The following is a 20843-nucleotide window of genomic DNA, read 5'->3' as shown; positions in this document are numbered from 1 at the left end:
TGGTTGCTTGGGAGTGCTGGGTGTTAATGCTGTTTTAAGGGGCCCAGTCTCTGCTCTGAAGATTCAGCAGGACTTGGTTGCTTGGGAGTGCTGGGTGTTAATGCTGTTTTAAGGGGCCCAGTCTCTGCTCTGAAGATTCAGCAGGACTTGGTTGCTTGGGAGTGCTGGGTGTTAATGCTGTTTTAAGGGGCCCAGTCTCTGCTCTGAAGATTCAGCAGGACTTGGTTGCTTGGGAGTGCTGGGTGTTAATGCTGTTTTAAGGGGCCCAGTCTCTGCTCTGAAGATTCAGCAGGACTTGGTTGCTTGGGAGTGCTGGGTGTTAATGCTGTTTTAAGGGGCCCAGTCTCTGCTCTGAAGATTCAGCAGGACTTGGTTGCTTGGGAGTGCTGGGTGTTAATGCTGTTTTAAGGGGCCCAGTCTCTGCTCTGAAGATTCAGCAGGACTTGGTTGCTTGGGAGTGCTGGGTGTTAATGCTGTTTTAAGGGGCCCAGTCTCTGCTCTGAAGATTCAGCAGGACTTGGTTGCTTGGGAGTGCTGGGTGTTAATGCTGTTTTAAGGGGCCCAGTCTCTGCTCTGAAGATTCAGCAGGACTTGGTTGCTTGGGAGTGCTGGGTGTTAATGCTGTTTTAAGGGGCCCAGTCTCTGCTCTGAAGATTCAGCAGGACTTGGTTGCTTGGGAGTGCTGGGTGTTAATGCTGTTTTAAGGGGCCCAGTCTCTGCTCTGAAGATTCAGCAGGACTTGGTTGCTTGGGAGTGCTGGGTGTTAATGCTGTTTTAAGGGGCCCAGTCTCTGCTCTGAAGATTCAGCAGGACTTGGTTGCTTGGGAGTGCTGGGTGTTAATGCTGTTTTAAGGGGCCCAGTCTCTGCTCTGAAGATTCAGCAGGACTTGGTTGCTTGGGAGTGCTGGGTGTTAATGCTGTTTTAAGGGGCCCAGTCTCTGCTCTGAAGATTCAGCAGGACTTGGTTGCTTGGGAGTGCTGGGTGTTAATGCTGTTTTAAGGGGCCCAGTCTCTGCTCTGAAGATTCAGCAGGACTTGGTTGCTTGGGAGTGCTGGGTGTTAATGCTGTTTTAAGGGGCCCAGTCTCTGCTCTGAAGATTCAGCAGGACTTGGTTGCTTGGGAGTGCTGGGTGTTAATGCTGTTTTAAGGGGCCCAGTCTCTGCTCTGAAGATTCAGCAGGACTTGGTTGCTTGGGAGTGCTGGGTGTTAATGCTGTTTTAAGGGGCCCAGTCTCTGCTCTGAAGATTCAGCAGGACTTGGTTGCTTGGGAGTGCTGGGTGTTAATGCTGTTTTAAGGGGCCCAGTCTCTGCTCTGAAGATTCAGCAGGACTTGGTTGCTTGGGAGTGCTGGGTGTTAATGCTGTTTTAAGGGGCCCAGTCTCTGCTCTGAAGATTCAGCAGGACTTGGTTGCTTGGGAGTGCTGGGTGTTAATGCTGTTTTAAGGGGCCCAGTCTCTGCTCTGAAGATTCAGCAGGACTTGGTTGCTTGGGAGTGCTGGGTGTTAATGCTGTTTTAAGGGGCCCAGTCTCTGCTCTGAAGATTCAGCAGGACTTGGTTGCTTGGGAGTGCTGGGTGTTAATGCTGTTTTAAGGGGCCCAGTCTCTGCTCTGAAGATTCAGCAGGACTTGGTTGCTTGGGAGTGCTGGGTGTTAATGCTGTTTTAAGGGGCCCAGTCTCTGCTCTGAAGATTCAGCAGGACTTGGTTGCTTGGGAGTGCTGGGTGTTAATGCTGTTTTAAGGGGCCCAGTCTCTGCTCTGAAGATTCAGCAGGACTTGGTTGCTTGGGAGTGCTGGGTGTTAATGCTGTTTTAAGGGGCCCAGTCTCTGCTCTGAAGATTCAGCAGGACTTGGTTGCTTGGGAGTGCTGGGTGTTAATGCTGTTTTAAGGGGCCCAGTCTCTGCTCTGAAGATTCAGCAGGACTTGGTTGCTTGGGAGTGCTGGGTGTTAATGCTGTTTTAAGGGGCCCAGTCTCTGCTCTGAAGATTCAGCAGGACTTGGTTGCTTGGGAGTGCTGGGTGTTAATGCTGTTTTAAGGGGCCCAGTCTCTGCTCTGAAGATTCAGCAGGACTTGGTTGCTTGGGAGTGCTGGGTGTTAATGCTGTTTTAAGGGGCCCAGTCTCTGCTCTGAAGATTCAGCAGGACTTGGTTGCTTGGGAGTGCTGGGTGTTAATGCTGTTTTAAGGGGCCCAGTCTCTGCTCTGAAGATTCAGCAGGACTTGGTTGCTTGGGAGTGCTGGGTGTTAATGCTGTTTTAAGGGGCCCAGTCTCTGCTCTGAAGATTCAGCAGGACTTGGTTGCTTGGGAGTGCTGGGTGTTAATGCTGTTTTAAGGGGCCCAGTCTCTGCTCTGAAGATTCAGCAGGACTTGGTTGCTTGGGAGTGCTGGGTGTTAATGCTGTTTTAAGGGGCCCAGTCTCTGCTCTGAAGATTCAGCAGGACTTGGTTGCTTGGGAGTGCTGGGTGTTAATGCTGTTTTAAGGGGCCCAGTCTCTGCTCTGAAGATTCAGCAGGACTTGGTTGCTTGGGAGTGCTGGGTGTTAATGCTGTTTTAAGGGGCCCAGTCTCTGCTCTGAAGATTCAGCAGGACTTGGTTGCTTGGGAGTGCTGGGTGTTAATGCTGTTTTAAGGGGCCCAGTCTCTGCTCTGAAGATTCAGCAGGACTTGGTTGCTTGGGAGTGCTGGGTGTTAATGCTGTTTTAAGGGGCCCAGTCTCTGCTCTGAAGATTCAGCAGGACTTGGTTGCTTGGGAGTGCTGGGTGTTAATGCTGTTTTAAGGGGCCCAGTCTCTGCTCTGAAGATTCAGCAGGACTTGGTTGCTTGGGAGTGCTGGGTGTTAATGCTGTTTTAAGGGGCCCAGTCTCTGCTCTGAAGATTCAGCAGGACTTGGTTGCTTGGGAGTGCTGGGTGTTAATGCTGTTTTAAGGGGCCCAGTCTCTGCTCTGAAGATTCAGCAGGACTTGGTTGCTTGGGAGTGCTGGGTGTTAATGCTGTTTTAAGGGGCCCAGTCTCTGCTCTGAAGATTCAGCAGGACTTGGTTGCTTGGGAGTGCTGGGTGTTAATGCTGTTTTAAGGGGCCCAGTCTCTGCTCTGAAGATTCAGCAGGACTTGGTTGCTTGGGAGTGCTGGGTGTTAATGCTGTTTTAAGGGGCCCAGTCTCTGCTCTGAAGATTCAGCAGGACTTGGTTGCTTGGGAGTGCTGGGTGTTAATGCTGTTTTAAGGGGCCCAGTCTCTGCTCTGAAGATTCAGCAGGACTTGGTTGCTTGGGAGTGCTGGGTGTTAATGCTGTTTTAAGGGGCCCAGTCTCTGCTCTGAAGATTCAGCAGGACTTGGTTGCTTGGGAGTGCTGGGTGTTAATGCTGTTTTAAGGGGCCCAGTCTCTGCTCTGAAGATTCAGCAGGACTTGGTTGCTTGGGAGTGCTGGGTGTTAATGCTGTTTTAAGGGGCCCAGTCTCTGCTCTGAAGATTCAGCAGGACTTGGTTGCTTGGGAGTGCTGGGTGTTAATGCTGTTTTAAGGGGCCCAGTCTCTGCTCTGAAGATTCAGCAGGACTTGGTTGCTTGGGAGTGCTGGGTGTTAATGCTGTTTTAAGGGGCCCAGTCTCTGCTCTGAAGATTCAGCAGGACTTGGTTGCTTGGGAGTGCTGGGTGTTAATGCTGTTTTAAGGGGCCCAGTCTCTGCTCTGAAGATTCAGCAGGACTTGGTTGCTTGGGAGTGCTGGGTGTTAATGCTGTTTTAAGGGGCCCAGTCTCTGCTCTGAAGATTCAGCAGGACTTGGTTGCTTGGGAGTGCTGGGTGTTAATGCTGTTTTAAGGGGCCCAGTCTCTGCTCTGAAGATTCAGCAGGACTTGGTTGCTTGGGAGTGCTGGGTGTTAATGCTGTTTTAAGGGGCCCAGTCTCTGCTCTGAAGATTCAGCAGGACTTGGTTGCTTGGGAGTGCTGGGTGTTAATGCTGTTTTAAGGGGCCCAGTCTCTGCTCTGAAGATTCAGCAGGACTTGGTTGCTTGGGAGTGCTGGGTGTTAATGCTGTTTTAAGGGGCCCAGTCTCTGCTCTGAAGATTCAGCAGGACTTGGTTGCTTGGGAGTGCTGGGTGTTAATGCTGTTTTAAGGGGCCCAGTCTCTGCTCTGAAGATTCAGCAGGACTTGGTTGCTTGGGAGTGCTGGGTGTTAATGCTGTTTTAAGGGGCCCAGTCTCTGCTCTGAAGATTCAGCAGGACTTGGTTGCTTGGGAGTGCTGGGTGTTAATGCTGTTTTAAGGGGCCCAGTCTCTGCTCTGAAGATTCAGCAGGACTTGGTTGCTTGGGAGTGCTGGGTGTTAATGCTGTTTTAAGGGGCCCAGTCTCTGCTCTGAAGATTCAGCAGGACTTGGTTGCTTGGGAGTGCTGGGTGTTAATGCTGTTTTAAGGGGCCCAGTCTCTGCTCTGAAGATTCAGCAGGACTTGGTTGCTTGGGAGTGCTGGGTGTTAATGCTGTTTTAAGGGGCCCAGTCTCTGCTCTGAAGATTCAGCAGGACTTGGTTGCTTGGGAGTGCTGGGTGTTAATGCTGTTTTAAGGGGCCCAGTCTCTGCTCTGAAGATTCAGCAGGACTTGGTTGCTTGGGAGTGCTGGGTGTTAATGCTGTTTTAAGGGGCCCAGTCTCTGCTCTGAAGATTCAGCAGGACTTGGTTGCTTGGGAGTGCTGGGTGTTAATGCTGTTTTAAGGGGCCCAGTCTCTGCTCTGAAGATTCAGCAGGACTTGGTTGCTTGGGAGTGCTGGGTGTTAATGCTGTTTTAAGGGGCCCAGTCTCTGCTCTGAAGATTCAGCAGGACTTGGTTGCTTGGGAGTGCTGGGTGTTAATGCTGTTTTAAGGGGCCCAGTCTCTGCTCTGAAGATTCAGCAGGACTTGGTTGCTTGGGAGTGCTGGGTGTTAATGCTGTTTTAAGGGGCCCAGTCTCTGCTCTGAAGATTCAGCAGGACTTGGTTGCTTGGGAGTGCTGGGTGTTAATGCTGTTTTAAGGGGCCCAGTCTCTGCTCTGAAGATTCAGCAGGACTTGGTTGCTTGGGAGTGCTGGGTGTTAATGCTGTTTTAAGGGGCCCAGTCTCTGCTCTGAAGATTCAGCAGGACTTGGTTGCTTGGGAGTGCTGGGTGTTAATGCTGTTTTAAGGGGCCCAGTCTCTGCTCTGAAGATTCAGCAGGACTTGGTTGCTTGGGAGTGCTGGGTGTTAATGCTGTTTTAAGGGGCCCAGTCTCTGCTCTGAAGATTCAGCAGGACTTGGTTGCTTGGGAGTGCTGGGTGTTAATGCTGTTTTAAGGGGCCCAGTCTCTGCTCTGAAGATTCAGCAGGACTTGGTTGCTTGGGAGTGCTGGGTGTTAATGCTGTTTTAAGGGGCCCAGTCTCTGCTCTGAAGATTCAGCAGGACTTGGTTGCTTGGGAGTGCTGGGTGTTAATGCTGTTTTAAGGGGCCCAGTCTCTGCTCTGAAGATTCAGCAGGACTTGGTTGCTTGGGAGTGCTGGGTGTTAATGCTGTTTTAAGGGGCCCAGTCTCTGCTCTGAAGATTCAGCAGGACTTGGTTGCTTGGGAGTGCTGGGTGTTAATGCTGTTTTAAGGGGCCCAGTCTCTGCTCTGAAGATTCAGCAGGACTTGGTTGCTTGGGAGTGCTGGGTGTTAATGCTGTTTTAAGGGGCCCAGTCTCTGCTCTGAAGATTCAGCAGGACTTGGTTGCTTGGGAGTGCTGGGTGTTAATGCTGTTTTAAGGGGCCCAGTCTCTGCTCTGAAGATTCAGCAGGACTTGGTTGCTTGGGAGTGCTGGGTGTTAATGCTGTTTTAAGGGGCCCAGTCTCTGCTCTGAAGATTCAGCAGGACTTGGTTGCTTGGGAGTGCTGGGTGTTAATGCTGTTTTAAGGGGCCCAGTCTCTGCTCTGAAGATTCAGCAGGACTTGGTTGCTTGGGAGTGCTGGGTGTTAATGCTGTTTTAAGGGGCCCAGTCTCTGCTCTGAAGATTCAGCAGGACTTGGTTGCTTGGGAGTGCTGGGTGTTAATGCTGTTTTAAGGGGCCCAGTCTCTGCTCTGAAGATTCAGCAGGACTTGGTTGCTTGGGAGTGCTGGGTGTTAATGCTGTTTTAAGGGGCCCAGTCTCTGCTCTGAAGATTCAGCAGGACTTGGTTGCTTGGGAGTGCTGGGTGTTAATGCTGTTTTAAGGGGCCCAGTCTCTGCTCTGAAGATTCAGCAGGACTTGGTTGCTTGGGAGTGCTGGGTGTTAATGCTGTTTTAAGGGGCCCAGTCTCTGCTCTGAAGATTCAGCAGGACTTGGTTGCTTGGGAGTGCTGGGTGTTAATGCTGTTTTAAGGGGCCCAGTCTCTGCTCTGAAGATTCAGCAGGACTTGGTTGCTTGGGAGTGCTGGGTGTTAATGCTGTTTTAAGGGGCCCAGTCTCTGCTCTGAAGATTCAGCAGGACTTGGTTGCTTGGGAGTGCTGGGTGTTAATGCTGTTTTAAGGGGCCCAGTCTCTGCTCTGAAGATTCAGCAGGACTTGGTTGCTTGGGAGTGCTGGGTGTTAATGCTGTTTTAAGGGGCCCAGTCTCTGCTCTGAAGATTCAGCAGGACTTGGTTGCTTGGGAGTGCTGGGTGTTAATGCTGTTTTAAGGGGCCCAGTCTCTGCTCTGAAGATTCAGCAGGACTTGGTTGCTTGGGAGTGCTGGGTGTTAATGCTGTTTTAAGGGGCCCAGTCTCTGCTCTGAAGATTCAGCAGGACTTGGTTGCTTGGGAGTGCTGGGTGTTAATGCTGTTTTAAGGGGCCCAGTCTCTGCTCTGAAGATTCAGCAGGACTTGGTTGCTTGGGAGTGCTGGGTGTTAATGCTGTTTTAAGGGGCCCAGTCTCTGCTCTGAAGATTCAGCAGGACTTGGTTGCTTGGGAGTGCTGGGTGTTAATGCTGTTTTAAGGGGCCCAGTCTCTGCTCTGAAGATTCAGCAGGACTTGGTTGCTTGGGAGTGCTGGGTGTTAATGCTGTTTTAAGGGGCCCAGTCTCTGCTCTGAAGATTCAGCAGGACTTGGTTGCTTGGGAGTGCTGGGTGTTAATGCTGTTTTAAGGGGCCCAGTCTCTGCTCTGAAGATTCAGCAGGACTTGGTTGCTTGGGAGTGCTGGGTGTCCTTCAGTAAGACAGCTAATGATGTACATCCACCTACCTTGATCCAGAATATGTTGGTGCTATATAAATGATAATAATATTTTGGGGCTGAGAGCTATTCATCCTACAAAAAGAGGGCTTTAACGACGCAGGGCAGCATAGCATACCCTAACAATTCGGTCCTCCCTAGGCCCAGATATTCAATAGGAGCCATTTGGAGGCTTCATTACATGTGAGTACAATTCCATTTATTTATTGATCTAGCCTATTTCATCCTGATATACAACACTGTAGGTATCTACTCTGTTTTATATCCTATACACCTTGCATCACCCATTTTGGATCAAGAGATACACCTCACATGCTTAAGCGGGGATTGTACCGATCAAGCACACAGAAGTAGAGCTAATTGATAGCTCAACAAATTGTAAGTACAGTACATCTCTTCTTCTACATACTGCTGTGTAAATATACTACACTATATGCTTTCCCATTGTCCCTCCCTCTCGTTCCATATGACTAACATCTGAGGATACTTCAAGGCGTTACTCTCACCTCTTCCAAGAACACATCTTTGACTAGAAAAGAGAGACTCCAGTTCGGGTTGTTGTGTCGCGTATCTCTATCCCACCAGTATTCTTCTAGCGCTAAACGTTTTGTCGTTGTTTTTTTTAAACTAATGTATACACCCTGTGTTTCCTTGCTGATGATACAACAGAATTTTGTATTTGAGCATTACAACATGACATCTCTCAGCCTGAGCAGTAACATAATGAATAGAGTGCAGGGTCACACTTCGTATCCCTAGTGACACTGGCAAGACATGGCAGTCATGATATAGCCAGATGTTCTTAGCATTAGTAGGAACATAGCTGCCCACATACAAAAACATTCAAGATTACTGTATTACACTTTAAAATGAAAACGTACACACAAAGAAAAATAGCTCAAAAGTTGGAAGGTGCAACACACAATTTTGACCTGTAGGTGGATGCAGACTGCAGCATAGTATTAAAAGAGCTTTCACGAGAACAAGATGTATTGCTTACATGCTGTGCCCTCCTGACTGTCTTTGTATGACTCTTTTCATAACAGCTGTACTACAGATACAGGTACAGTCTGCACAGTTTGTATTGTGAATGAGACCGCTGCCACTTTTTCCTGGATATGTACTAATATTTTTTTACTGAAGCACACTTTCTGTTAGGGTAAAACAAGTGAAATAACAAATATGGACACCCACATAAATGTCTACAATGGGGGGGCAAATTTGTGATAACAGCCATCCCTTGCCTACCAGAGGATTATGTGTCAACTGACTCAGAACTCTATAGCAGGGCTGCCCATTCTGTAGATCCCCAGATGTCGTATGAATTCAACTCCTTTGATGGTTCGCATGCCTTTAGAATGACAAAGCATCATGGGAGTTTTAGTTATACAACATCTGGGAATCTACCTATTGGGCAGCCCTGCTCTATAGTGTGCTGTCCTGTGCAAATTAATAATAATAATAATAATAAAAAAAAAAAAAAAAAAAAGTACCAGGATATTATGTCACAGTTTTGCTTTATTATGGTGCCCAAACGCAGAGACAGAGCACATTATAAAGCATTCGGGGTCACAATAAGGCTTCCCTTAAGCCAGCACATGTGCATTTTGCTCACAGCAGCATGGCAGAGACAGGGTTTAAAGTGAGCATACATACATGGCCTTATACAGGTTACTCTAGTTAGAGCAGATTCTAATCAAACTGGATCACAGGCACCCCAGGCACTCCATACTACACACCTAGCTCTCTAAACTTGAGACTCGCGTCCTGGTAGCCACAAGTCTCTTGGTAGGACTCTTTCCTGGCTTTGAATGCTATTTGGTGGATTAATGTATGTTTTATGTTTTTCTTGTACACGGCTGAGATTGTTGTTTTCTCAACCCCTTCGTGTCTGGCTGTGCTAGATATTTTATGGTTTGACTATTATTATTAATATTATGTAGTCTATGACTGGACTTTTCTCCCCATTTTATCTTTAGTAGTAAGTCAGCTAGTTACTGACTAATGTCCCCTCACTGACCCTGAAATCAGTGGTTTATGTGATACTTGTATTTATACTCTCTTGTACTTGCTGCACTGCTTCATCAATACAGTAACGATAATAAGAAATAATATACATTTAAAAAAAACAACAACAACAAGTATATGTAAAATGACAACTTCTTCAGCCCGGTAGATACGTTCCACCTGCCTGCATCAATAAAGAGGAAATACCATATAACACAGTGCACACAGCACAGGGCAGCCCCTTTCCTGTATGATGTGTGCTGTCCAGTAATAAATAGAGCGATGCTGTGCTGGCTGTATGGGAATGTGAGTGTGAGTGGGCACACCGACTTAAGGAGAGCGGGGAGGGGAGCTCGGCCCAGCCAGGCGGGGCCTGTTCTACTATCAGAGCGCTGTGTGCAGGCTGCCAGCTCGGAGTGCTAGGCTGCAGCCAGGCGGGGGCGGCCCGGGTGAACGATCAGCCTCACTGCGCCGGCCGGCCGGGGAGAAGGCTCTGCTGTCCCTATAAGGGAGCTGTCTGCTGGGGAGCTTGCCGCATGGTTACAGCTGTCTGCGGGAAGAACGATGTTCACACTGGCATGTTGACAGGATTCCATTGCCCAGCGGATTAGAACGGTCAGGAGGTGAGTGCCAACTTAGTGTGGCAGCATCTGGGCACCAGGGGGTCTCCACTGATAAGGAGATACTTGTACCAGTGGGTACATTTAGACATACATCTAATTACACATTGCCTTTACCTATGATGATGTGGTGATGAGATATTATCCTGATGCATTTTCTGGAGTGAATATAATGTTTGTACCTGCTTGCCCACTCTCAGTATGCTGCTGCACGTTATCCCCCATGCCAGTCTGTGTAAAGGGATACCTGGCTGATTATGTTTTGGATGCAGTGTGATATAACGTAACATCATGAATATTATTTATATAATCCCTTCCTGTGCACAGACACTGCCAGCGTTGCAGGATCTGGGTATGATTGCAAGCTATCTGCTATCCATCTCCAGAACACTGCAATGTTTCATTTTTCACATTTTATTTTTTTTTTGCTTCCCCTTTCCTGTTTACCTTCTCACTTCAAAAAGTGAGGGCTTTTACCAGTATGCATGCTGCTGCACCTACATCAACCAATGTCTTCTTCAATCTGGAATCTGCCTCCCTTTGCCCACTCTCATCGTGATAATTATTTGCTCAATGTCAGGGTTGGTTCATGGGCATTTTTCTTGTGATCTTGATATGTATCATGTAGGGTGCCAGGCAGATTATACCAATTGCTAATGTGTGACTGTGCTGGGGGTTGCCATGTTCTGAAAAAGCTACAGGCTCTGAAATTCACACTGAAAATGATTGGTTGCAAATAGGCACCTTGTGCATATTATTTGACTCTCACTAGGCTAGGATAAACTAATGGTTTACATAAATTTTAATTTGAATGGTGCATAGAGAGATCACTTCATGTTCCTATACCAATATACACATAAATCCAAATTAAAAGTAATTGGGCCAGGGGTAAAATAAGGTATGTATTTGTATAGCTACTGTGCTATTATGCATTCTTTATTGATATAAAAATATAGATCTAAAGGAGTATATAGCCAGTTTTAAAAAAATATAACCTTTAAAAACATGATGACATATCTTGAAAATGACAAACACAAGAACATTATAATATAATTGCAAATTGCATCTACCCTTATAATAACTGCAGTGATTATTGGTGTGTTGTAAATAATGGGCAATACATTATAATAAAGGCAGTTGTTTCATATGTGGTGTAGTAGCTGACAGGAAAAACAAAGTGTTTCATATAAATGATTCTCTCTCATAGGGAATATTTCAGTATGGAGGAGAAAGCACTAATCAAAAAATATATAAACAAACTCTGGGCCACATTTGCCAAGCTGTGTACATTCGTGTTTGCCTGTTAAAGAATGGTGCATGTTTATTACACTTTATATCAAATAGCATACAAGCCTGGGATATATTGTGTATTATAATAAATTGTTTATGTTGTGGTATAATGAACCATGGGTATGAGGTAGAATATTACCCATAGCTTATTTTTGTAACTGTGTAGTAAATATACTGTCTGTAGTTTCTTTTAGTTGATACATGCACATCTGTTACATGAATGTGTTTAAACCATGTTGAACTATTCAACTATAGCAGAACATGTTTGTAATACATGTAATGCACAATAGTATTGCTGTTTGAGCTAGACTGGGATTAGTTTGTTACTGGACCTTTTCCCCAGGTGATATAAAACATATCTAATAGTCACCTATCTCAGCTCTGAGTCATGATTGGTCATATGAACACTGAAAAAACATGGTGTCATTTATTTTTAAGATTTTAACAATTTATGTGAGATAGGTTGGATTCATGCTAGCTGCTAGTGCAATGCATTGTCATAGATATGTGATCTTCAATGTTAAACATTGCATAGCTACTGTGTGTGAGAGATTAATTATAATGTAGATACCTTGCCAGCCGTTAAAGTCATCAAAATCTATTTCACTGAAATTCCAACACAGTCAAAACACATCACAATACACATTAGGGACTGTTTTATGATAAAGCCTGAAGTTGACAAGACTTGACAAAAGGCAGAGCTACCACCATCAAGTTCTGACTACTCCCCCTTCTGTTGCTAGTGTTGTACTCTTGCACTTGTGTGGGCTCCTGGCAGAAGCTCCAGAAACTGAAGATTTAAGATGGTGGTGCCCATTGGGGACAGCATCAGGTAAGTATAACTCACCCATGCAGCTGCTCCAAGCCTCCAGCTCTGAGAAATTATGTCATCATATGGGTTCTGTGCAATATATGCAATGACCCTGGAAGGTGACAGAGAGGGTTTAAAGGCACACTCTAAGCACCGCAACCACTTTATCTTAAAGAGACACTATAGTCAGCAAAACAACTTTAGCTTAATGAAGCAGTCTTTGTGTTTAAATTATGCATGTGTAGTGTCACTGCTCAATTCTCTGCAATTTAGGAGTTAATCACTTTTGTTTCTGTGTATGTAGCCCTAGCCACACCTCCCCTGGCTGTGACTGACACAGCCTGCATGAAAACAGAATGATTTCATTTTCAATCATATATAACTTACTTTAAATGTTTTTATCTCCTGCTCTGTGTAGTGAACTTTAATTACATACATAAGGCTCTTGCAAAGTCTAGGAAGCTATCAGCAGAGCAGGAGATACGAAATTCTAAATTAAACATAATTTGCAATAAAGGACGTCTAAACATTAGATGATTCTTTACAGGAAGTGTTTAAGATGACTGTGTAAGTCAAATGCAAGGAAGTATGACTAGGGCTGCATAAACAAAGTGATTCAACTCCTAAATGGCAGAGAATTTAGAAGTATGACTACCAGAACATGCTCTATACAACAGATCTGCTTAATTAAACTAAAGTTGTCCGGGTTACTATGGTGTCCCTTTAATGATAAAAGACCCTGCTATTTAGTAATGTTGTGTTTGCATTTTGCCAAGACAATGCCTCAGATCAGAGATCAGAGGAAGAGCTGTTGCAGAAGGAAGACTGCACTGGATTACCGATGAGTTTAACTGTGGGGATTTATAATCTAAAAATCCTGAACACACTGAAAAATCTTAAGGAACAGTGACATCATATTCTTTCACTGAAACAGACTAATGCTTAAAGGGTCTATGATGACCTGCATTAACTGTTCATTTTGGCCCATAGTCACAGGTATGACGGTATTTTATGTCATTTGTAGTAGCCTGTGATTAAGTAACTCTACAGTGTCTTGCTATATTATTATTACACATGTTTTATATTTATACATATAATTGAGTTGATCAATATGCGTATACTCATTTTTCTTAACAATATATCAAGTACATATGGAAAATGATATGCACTTGCTACCAATGGAATTTCTCAAAAGAGCATTAAAGGACCACTATAGTGCCAGAAAAACAAACTTGTTTTCCTGACTCTATTGGGTCTTTGGGTCCCCCCCACCCTCAGGGTCCCACTCCCGCCGGGCTGAAGGGGGAGGATGGGGTTAAATCACGAGCGCATTCAATCAGTCCATAGGAAAGCATTTCTCAATGCTTTCCTATGGACGGCAGCGTCTTATCACTGTGAAAATCACTGTGAGAAGCGCGGAAGTGCCTCTAGCGTCTGTCAATGAGACAGCCACTAAAGGCTGGATTAACCCTCAGTGTAAAGAAACTGCTATGTTTTCAGCTGCAGGGTTAACCCTAGCTGGGCCTGGCACCCAGACCACTTCAATGAGCTGAAGTGGTCTGGGTGCCTCTAGTTGTCCTTTAAACCTATTTTTTACTGACTAATTCATTGCAATGAGAAAAAAATGAGAACACTCACTCCCAGTTTTGCTAAAGATGTAAAACAGAAAGTTCCCTGCTAGGTGTCTCACAGTATCCTGTATATGTAAAGAAAAACAAAATGTTGGAGCTGTGGTGCAAATGTGTTTTGCATTTGGCATCATACAAAAAATTTACATAAATATTTGCATGGTGAGATGCATAGTTACCTGAAGAGTTTCTAAAAAGTGCCTGACCATTTAATCACTGTCTAGTCATACCTATTATAATAGTGAAAATAGTGCCATATTGTATGCATGGAATTTCCTACTCTTATTTAGGATTTTTTTCGTAGAAGGCGTGAATCAATATTATTGTAAAAATGCATTTTGAAGGACTAGTAGCACTAGTAGCATTTAAAATACAGAAAGTTTTATTTACTGAAGTGAGACCTCAAAGTGAATTTAAAATCTATGGCCAAAATAGCTGAGCTTGAAAAATTCTCCAAGTCAGCTATGCATTCACTTCTGCTGCTCTGGCCTTAAATTTTAACGGGACACTTTAGGCACCCAGATCACTTAACTTAATTGAAGGGGGAGGAGCGTGGGTGGAGCCTAACCCAGCGCAGAGGGACATTGGCGCTGGATTCAGGTAAGTGGCTAGAGGGGTTTTAAATCCTTCAGCGCTGCGGGTGGAGGGTGCGAGGGAGTGGGGACCTATTAACCCTTTAGTGCCAGGAAAATGGCTTTGTTTTCCTGGCACTATGGGATCCCTTTAAATGCACTTTGAATTCTCACTTTAGAAAATTAACTGAGAGAATCTAGCATTTACAGGGTTATTTACTAAAGTAAGAATTCAAAGTGAATTGAAAGTTTATTTTGTTACATACTTGATTTTTGCAGTGCATTATGAAAGTTTATTTTAAATTTAAAGCCAAAGTAGCCAAATCCGATAACTATATTGACCTTAAATTTGAAATTTACTTTGGATTCTGACTTTTGTGAATAATCCTGATAGTATTTAAGAATGATTTAGCTGTTACAAGTAAATGTGTCCCCTGTCTCTCTGGCATTAGGCCTTAGTCATTAGTAGACTGAATAGGGCACATGTATGTAGTTTGTCTGTAGAAATAAATGGGAGCCACTAGCATATGTGCAGTACAGCTTTTAATGCAGCACTGTCACGTAATCTCAAAAAGACCCTCAAGAGTGACAGCGCTGCCGGGGGTCCGGTGGCCAGGGGCAATGTTGAATTTTACTTACGGCACCACCATATTCGTCCGGCGGGTCCTCTTCAGCTCCTGGCGCTTCAGTGAATTGAGATCATTGGCTAGCATCAAACAATTACACCAAGATGTAAGACTCCTACGGCACCTGAAAATGGATTCAGGAAGGTGCAAGACACAAAGTAGAAAAACGGTCTGGGTCAAAACTGACACCTGAGCGTCAGTTCGAGTGCCATCCTGGCATTCAGACAGAGGAGGATTTATGGAAATGAGAAAGAATGAGATAATTTGTTTTTATATTTTTGTTTCTGTTTCCTTCTTTTTTATTTTTACATGTTTATTTTTGTTTTGATACCTTTTATTCAATACATTTTTTAATACGTAAGTTCAATGTTTATCTCTTTAGCCTGTGTTATGATTCTCTTTTTTAGCACCCCAGAATCATTTTTAAAGGACCTAAAAGGTCACTATATCAACCTATGCTTTGTGCATAGGTCACCATTCCTGTTTCTCTGCAATTTTGTTTCTTTTAACACAAACACAACTGATTGACACAAAACTTGCCCCCAGGCAGTTCAAGAGCTGTATGATGTGTGCCAGCAGGGCATGTTCATGTCTTATGACAGGGATGTGGAACTCCTTTTGCCTGATGACATAAAGTTTCGAGCACCATGCAGACAGTTTTTTTGTCATTTAGTCCTTTAGATTGCTTGCTCAGTGAAGGCATGGGAAGTCCTGACAGAGAGCATGTAGCACGTGAAGTCCACAGTAATTTCTCCCTTGCAGCCCTGGGTATGCACTAATGAGTCAGAGCATAGCTGCCGATATTCCTAGCCTGCACTCTGACTCACTGAGTGCTTGAACCAGAAGGAGAGAGACTGCACCCGCCAGATGTGCAGACCACATGCTCTCTAACTGGACCAGCAGGGAGTTTAACACCTCCTTGGCCATCATGGATCTGGGATCTCCACTGAGCCACTAGGGATCATAGTTTCCTCCCTGCCGAAAGCTGGGCAGAAGGGAGACAAAACACCACACATAGCAGCACACACAAACACATTACACACAGCAAGCACACACCACACACACACATTGCCCACAGGACAAGTAGACTGGGTTAGACATGTAGATTTGCCCGCATGGCTGTCCAGACTTATTAAATTCTCTTGGCTGTATTGCTGGATACATTTTGTTACTGTAACATGCTACTTCAAAAGTTTCCTTTTTGATCAACCTGTTATGTCAAATGTGGGAAAAAGAATGTGTTCATTGGGGGAGGCGTGCTCCACTCAATGGTATTACACATTTTGTTATTGAATGAGAAGCTTGGACTCAGAGACCTTTCAGCATTATGACCCAAACGATTTTCTACTAAGCAAACCCTCTTGCAGTCTTGACATCTGTCATTGTATGATAGTATTTGACTTAGGCGTTGGTGACACACCTTCTCTATCTTGCCTTGTGTGTTCTCAGATGTCTATGTTCCCTCGCAGTTATTGCCTTGCTTTTCTGTTGCCTGTGTAATATCTGGATTTGTATGAGTCTTTATTTTCCTCTTTCTTAAACAGCTAAATTTAGCAAATCATAAGCATTTGTCCTCGATACGTTGCTTTGTTACTTGGCGTGCTCTGCTCAATAGTTGAAAAAAATCTGGTTGGCTGGTTGTGTGTTTGTCTTTGTGGCGTGTACAGAAATCGTTCACCCATTAAATATCATTTTCTTTAAAAGCATGCTTGCTGTTTTACAGTGCACATCATTGTACTGCAAGAATACTCTGGATTTTTTTGCATGCACTTTGTAGAGCACAATTCAGTGTCCTAGTTTATGGAAAATAGCTCCTAAAATTTGACAATGAAGGCAACCACAACAGCACTGTCAAGTTGTATTTTGCTTAAGGCATCAGCAAATCTTTCTATACTTTTCTGTCAGTGCATACATGGCTGGGGATATCAGTTTGTACAGTGCTTTTGCTTATTTGTTAAAAGCATAAGTCACAAACATTTGGCAGATTTAATGTAGCATTTTGTCTTCTTACAGCACCTATTTTGTTTTTAAAGGAAAACCAGAAAGGCTAGACACATAATCAGCAATAATACATGTGATAAAACAGTATGCTGATTTTCTTGCATTTATGTAATACGGTGTTATACTGTGTTGTGAGGCAGCAACCCATAATCATCTCTGTACTAGTGCCCCCTCTCACCTTTGCCAACCCATCTGTGGTTTGAGATGCATGTTTTTTTTTGTGTGCAAATAAATTAACATAGCTCCACCCCTTTCAACTCACTTTTAGGAGGAAGTGATGAGACATGTAAAGAAAAGCATACAGCTGTATGTCTTCCATAAACTCGGGCAGATTTGCTTAATTTAGATACGGAGAAGCTCCAACTTGCAAGCGTGGCTTCTCACTGATTTTAAAAATGTATGTATTTGAGAACCATTTTTGAAAGTATATAGAACCTGATTGGAGCCTTTCTTTACTTGAATAAGTAGGTATAATTTATTTTATATATAAATACACAGTTAGGTCCGGAAACAGTTGGACACTGACATAAGTTTAGTTTTTTTACCAAAATAAATGAAAGTTACAGTTGAATATGGGCTTAAAGTGCAGTCTTAAAGTGCAAAAGCTGTTTCGTGGATAGGCGTGGGCTATTCCTTCGTTATTTCTTTATCAATTAAGCAGGTAGATGGTCTGGAGTTGATTCCAGTTGTGTCATTCACATTTGGACGCTGTTGCTGTGAGCCCACAATATGTGGTCAAAGGAGCTCTCAATGCAAGTGCCAATATAAGGGTTACAAAAATCAATCAGAGAGATCAGGAGTGGCCAATTCAAAAGTTTGGTACATTCTAAGTGAGCTCTGCAAGACAAAAACAAGGCCTGGACCTCCACAGAAAAAAACCCAATAGTTTTGGGTGATCGTGGGATCCTATTTATTGTAAAGAAAAACTCTTCACAACATCCAGCCATATGAAGAATACTCTCCATGAGGTAGTTATATCATTATCCAAGTCTACCAGAAAGAGAAGACTTCACAAAAGCAAATACAGATGATTCACCACAAGGTGCAAACCATTCATAAGCCTCAAAAATAGAGAGGCCAGATTAGACTTAAAAATAAAACATCTAGAAAACCCAGTCAAATTCTGGAACAGCATTCTTTGGACAGATGAAACTAAGATCAACCTGTACCAGAATAATGGAAAGAAAAAAGTATGGAGAAGGATTGGAATGGTTTATGATCCGAAGCATACCACATCATCTGTAAAACAGAGGCAGTGTGATGGCATGGGCATGCATGGCTTCCAATGGCACTGGGTCACTATTGTTTATTAATGATGTGAAAGAAGGCAGAAGCAGCCAGATAAATTCTGAAGTATATAGGGATATATCGTCTGCTTAGATTCAGCCAAATTCAGGGAAGTTGATTGTACAGTGCTTCACTTTACAGGTGGACAATAATAATAATAATAATAATAACAGAGTGTTTAACAAGGAAGGGTACATTCAGCTTACTCTGGTTTTCAAGTATGTCCTGGGACAATAACACAAAACATACTGCGAAAGCAAACCAGGAGTTTTTAAAATTAAAGTAGTAGAATATAGTGCAACGGCTTAGTCGATAAAATGATCTCTACCCGATCGAGCATGCATTTCTCTGGCTGAAGACAAAACTTAAAGCAGTAAGACCCACGAGCAAACAACAACTGAAGACAGCTGCAGTAAAGTCCTGGCAAAACATGACCAAGGAAGAAATCCAGCGTTGGGTGATGCCCATGCATTCCAGACTTTAAACAGGCAATGCCTGCAAGGGATTCTCGACAAAGTATTCCAAATTCACATTTTATTCATGATTGTTTTATTTTGTCCAATTACATTTGAGACCCTGAAATAAGGGCACTGTGTATAAAAATGGTTACAACTCCTAAACGTGTCATGATATTTTTGTTCAACCCCTCGCATTAAAGCTGTAAGTCTGCATTTCAATTTCATCTCCGTTGTTTCATTTCAAAACCATTGTGGTGACGTCACGTACAGAGCCAAAATTACGATATAAAAAATAGATTTCCAACTTTGCTTTTTTGAGACACTAAATCGAAAAAGTGTTTTTTTAAGCTGCAGGGTTACATGTATTCTAGCGATGGCATGGGCCAGTCTACAAAATTACCTTTCTTATATGATTTCTTATATGATACTTGTAAACTGTAAGAGCCAGAAAATGTATACTATGGTCCTGCAATTTATTTATTATTATTTCCATTTATATAGCGCCAACAGATTTCGTAGCGCTTTGCAATATTATGAGAGAGGGTATTTCACTGGTAAGCAATTACAAGAAAACTTACAGGAACGATAGGTTGAAGAGGACCCTGCTCAAATGAGCTTATAGTCTATAGGAGGTGGGGTATAAAACAGATTAGGACAGGAAATAGCAATCAAATAAGGTGGGAGTGAAGCAGAGCTGGAAGAGAGAGTAAAGTGCTGCCCTTTAGGAGAGAGCAAGAGGCAGGTATGTGAGGTAGAGGTTACTCTGGGAGGCCATAAGCTTACTCTGGGAGGCCATAAGCTTTCCTAAAGAGATGGGTTTTAAGGCACTTCTTAAACAATTGAAAACTAGGGGAGAGTCCCATGGTGGTAGGCAGGCTATTCCATAGGAAGGTAACTGCCCACGAGAAGGACTGACAGAGGGGTGAGGTGTGAGAGTACCGACTATAGAGGAAAATAAGTCTGGCGGCAGCATTAATTACAGACTGTAGCGGGGCAATACGACTTTTGGGAAGACCAATTAGGAGAGGGTTACAATAATCCATGCAAGAGATTACTAGAGCATGGACAAGCTCCTTAGAAGCATCTTGTGTAAGAAAGGGGCGGATGCGGGCTATGTTTTTAAGATGGAATATACAGGATTTGGTAACATACTGGATGTGAGGCTCAAAGGTGAGACCAGAGTCAAGTATGACGCCAAGACAGCGCACTTGCAGGGATGGAAAAGGATGCCTCTTGAGCGCTTTCAAGCATTGTAGAAGGGAAAAAAAAGGATTTGTTTGTAGAATTGTTTTAGTCCTAGTAAATACATGGTGTTAAACTGTATTTTTCTAATATTGTACAACAATCCAGTAAACAGGACATTTTAAAATACAAATATGGACAAGATGAAATTATTTAAAGCATACCTGTCACTTTTGTGTTTTCTTTGCCTGTGTACAATTGATATCTTAAAGGACCTTTTTAATAACTTTTGATTATATTTGTCTGTAAGTGTGATATGGCTGCAGCTCAGCTATATGCACACGTGTACTAGGAAGTTTGTGTACTATTATGAAGTTTTGTAGAATAATACAGGTTAATATGAAGCTGTGCTGTTCCTACATTCCACTTCTGTGTTTCCATGTCTCACCACAAATGTTTATAATAGCCATGTGATACAGTGGTGACAGTATTTATCCATCAAATGACTATTTGTAATGTTTATTATTTACGTACTAATTCATAGACAGATGTATTTTAGAGACAGAGACAAAAACACATTTATCTATTCTAGTCTGCATTTTTCCACCTGTATATGCAGGACTCTTCATGACTTTGTGTCCCCTTCAGATCAGTGAGATTTCAAATACAGCTCTTATATCAATTTACAAGGTTATCCACTTGTGTGAATGTAAAATTTTAGGCCACCGTAGCCAAAATGTGTATATATAACTAACTTGGAGAATTTTACAAATTTGACAATTTTGATCTAAAATGTTAAATTCACTTTAAATTTGTAACAATTCCCATGTTATTTAGTAACCGTTTTGTGTCTGCCTCCTCTGTTGTAGAAAATATTCCCTTGTAATTTCATCCTTTTAACTTCAGGTTATACAATTTTGCTGTAAATACTCATAATAACTAATACTGCTATATCCTTTAAATTCTTACACGACTTGGGCAAACTTTAGAAAAACTGGATAAACAGATTTTGGTCATGGTTTCTCTAATATTCACTTGGCATTCACACATACTTCAAGGGGAAGGATGTGTGTGATTTCTTTTCTTATTCTATATTTATCAATTTAAAGGAACAATATAAGTCCCCCAAGAGGAAATGAAGAATAGCAAACCAAGGTCATCATAGTTGGTAAATAATAACTTGAAGAAATATACATATAAACTCA

At 43.3% G+C, this 20843-nt stretch overlaps 1 protein-coding gene across 2 annotated transcripts in view; it reads left to right on the top strand.

Annotated features, from left to right (window-relative positions):
- Positions 1–9428: 9428 nt before the first annotated feature.
- PIP5K1B (phosphatidylinositol-4-phosphate 5-kinase type 1 beta) overlaps positions 9429–20843 on the top strand; it is a 160067-nt gene continuing 148652 nt past the window's right edge. Inside the window, exon 1 of one of the 2 annotated variants that reach the window (XM_063455066.1) lies at positions 9429–9786. The gene's annotated coding sequence lies outside the window, so the exon portion shown is untranslated. The remainder of the gene's footprint in view (positions 9787–20843) is intronic. The other variant, XM_063455067.1, reaches the window with a different exon arrangement.

This window comes from Pelobates fuscus, chromosome 5 (assembly GCF_036172605.1).
Source record: "Pelobates fuscus isolate aPelFus1 chromosome 5, aPelFus1.pri, whole genome shotgun sequence".
Classification (NCBI taxonomy): Eukaryota; Metazoa; Chordata; class Amphibia; order Anura; family Pelobatidae; genus Pelobates; species Pelobates fuscus.
The sequence above is the reverse complement of the archived record's forward strand: the minus strand, read 5'-3'. Positions and strand labels throughout refer to the sequence as shown.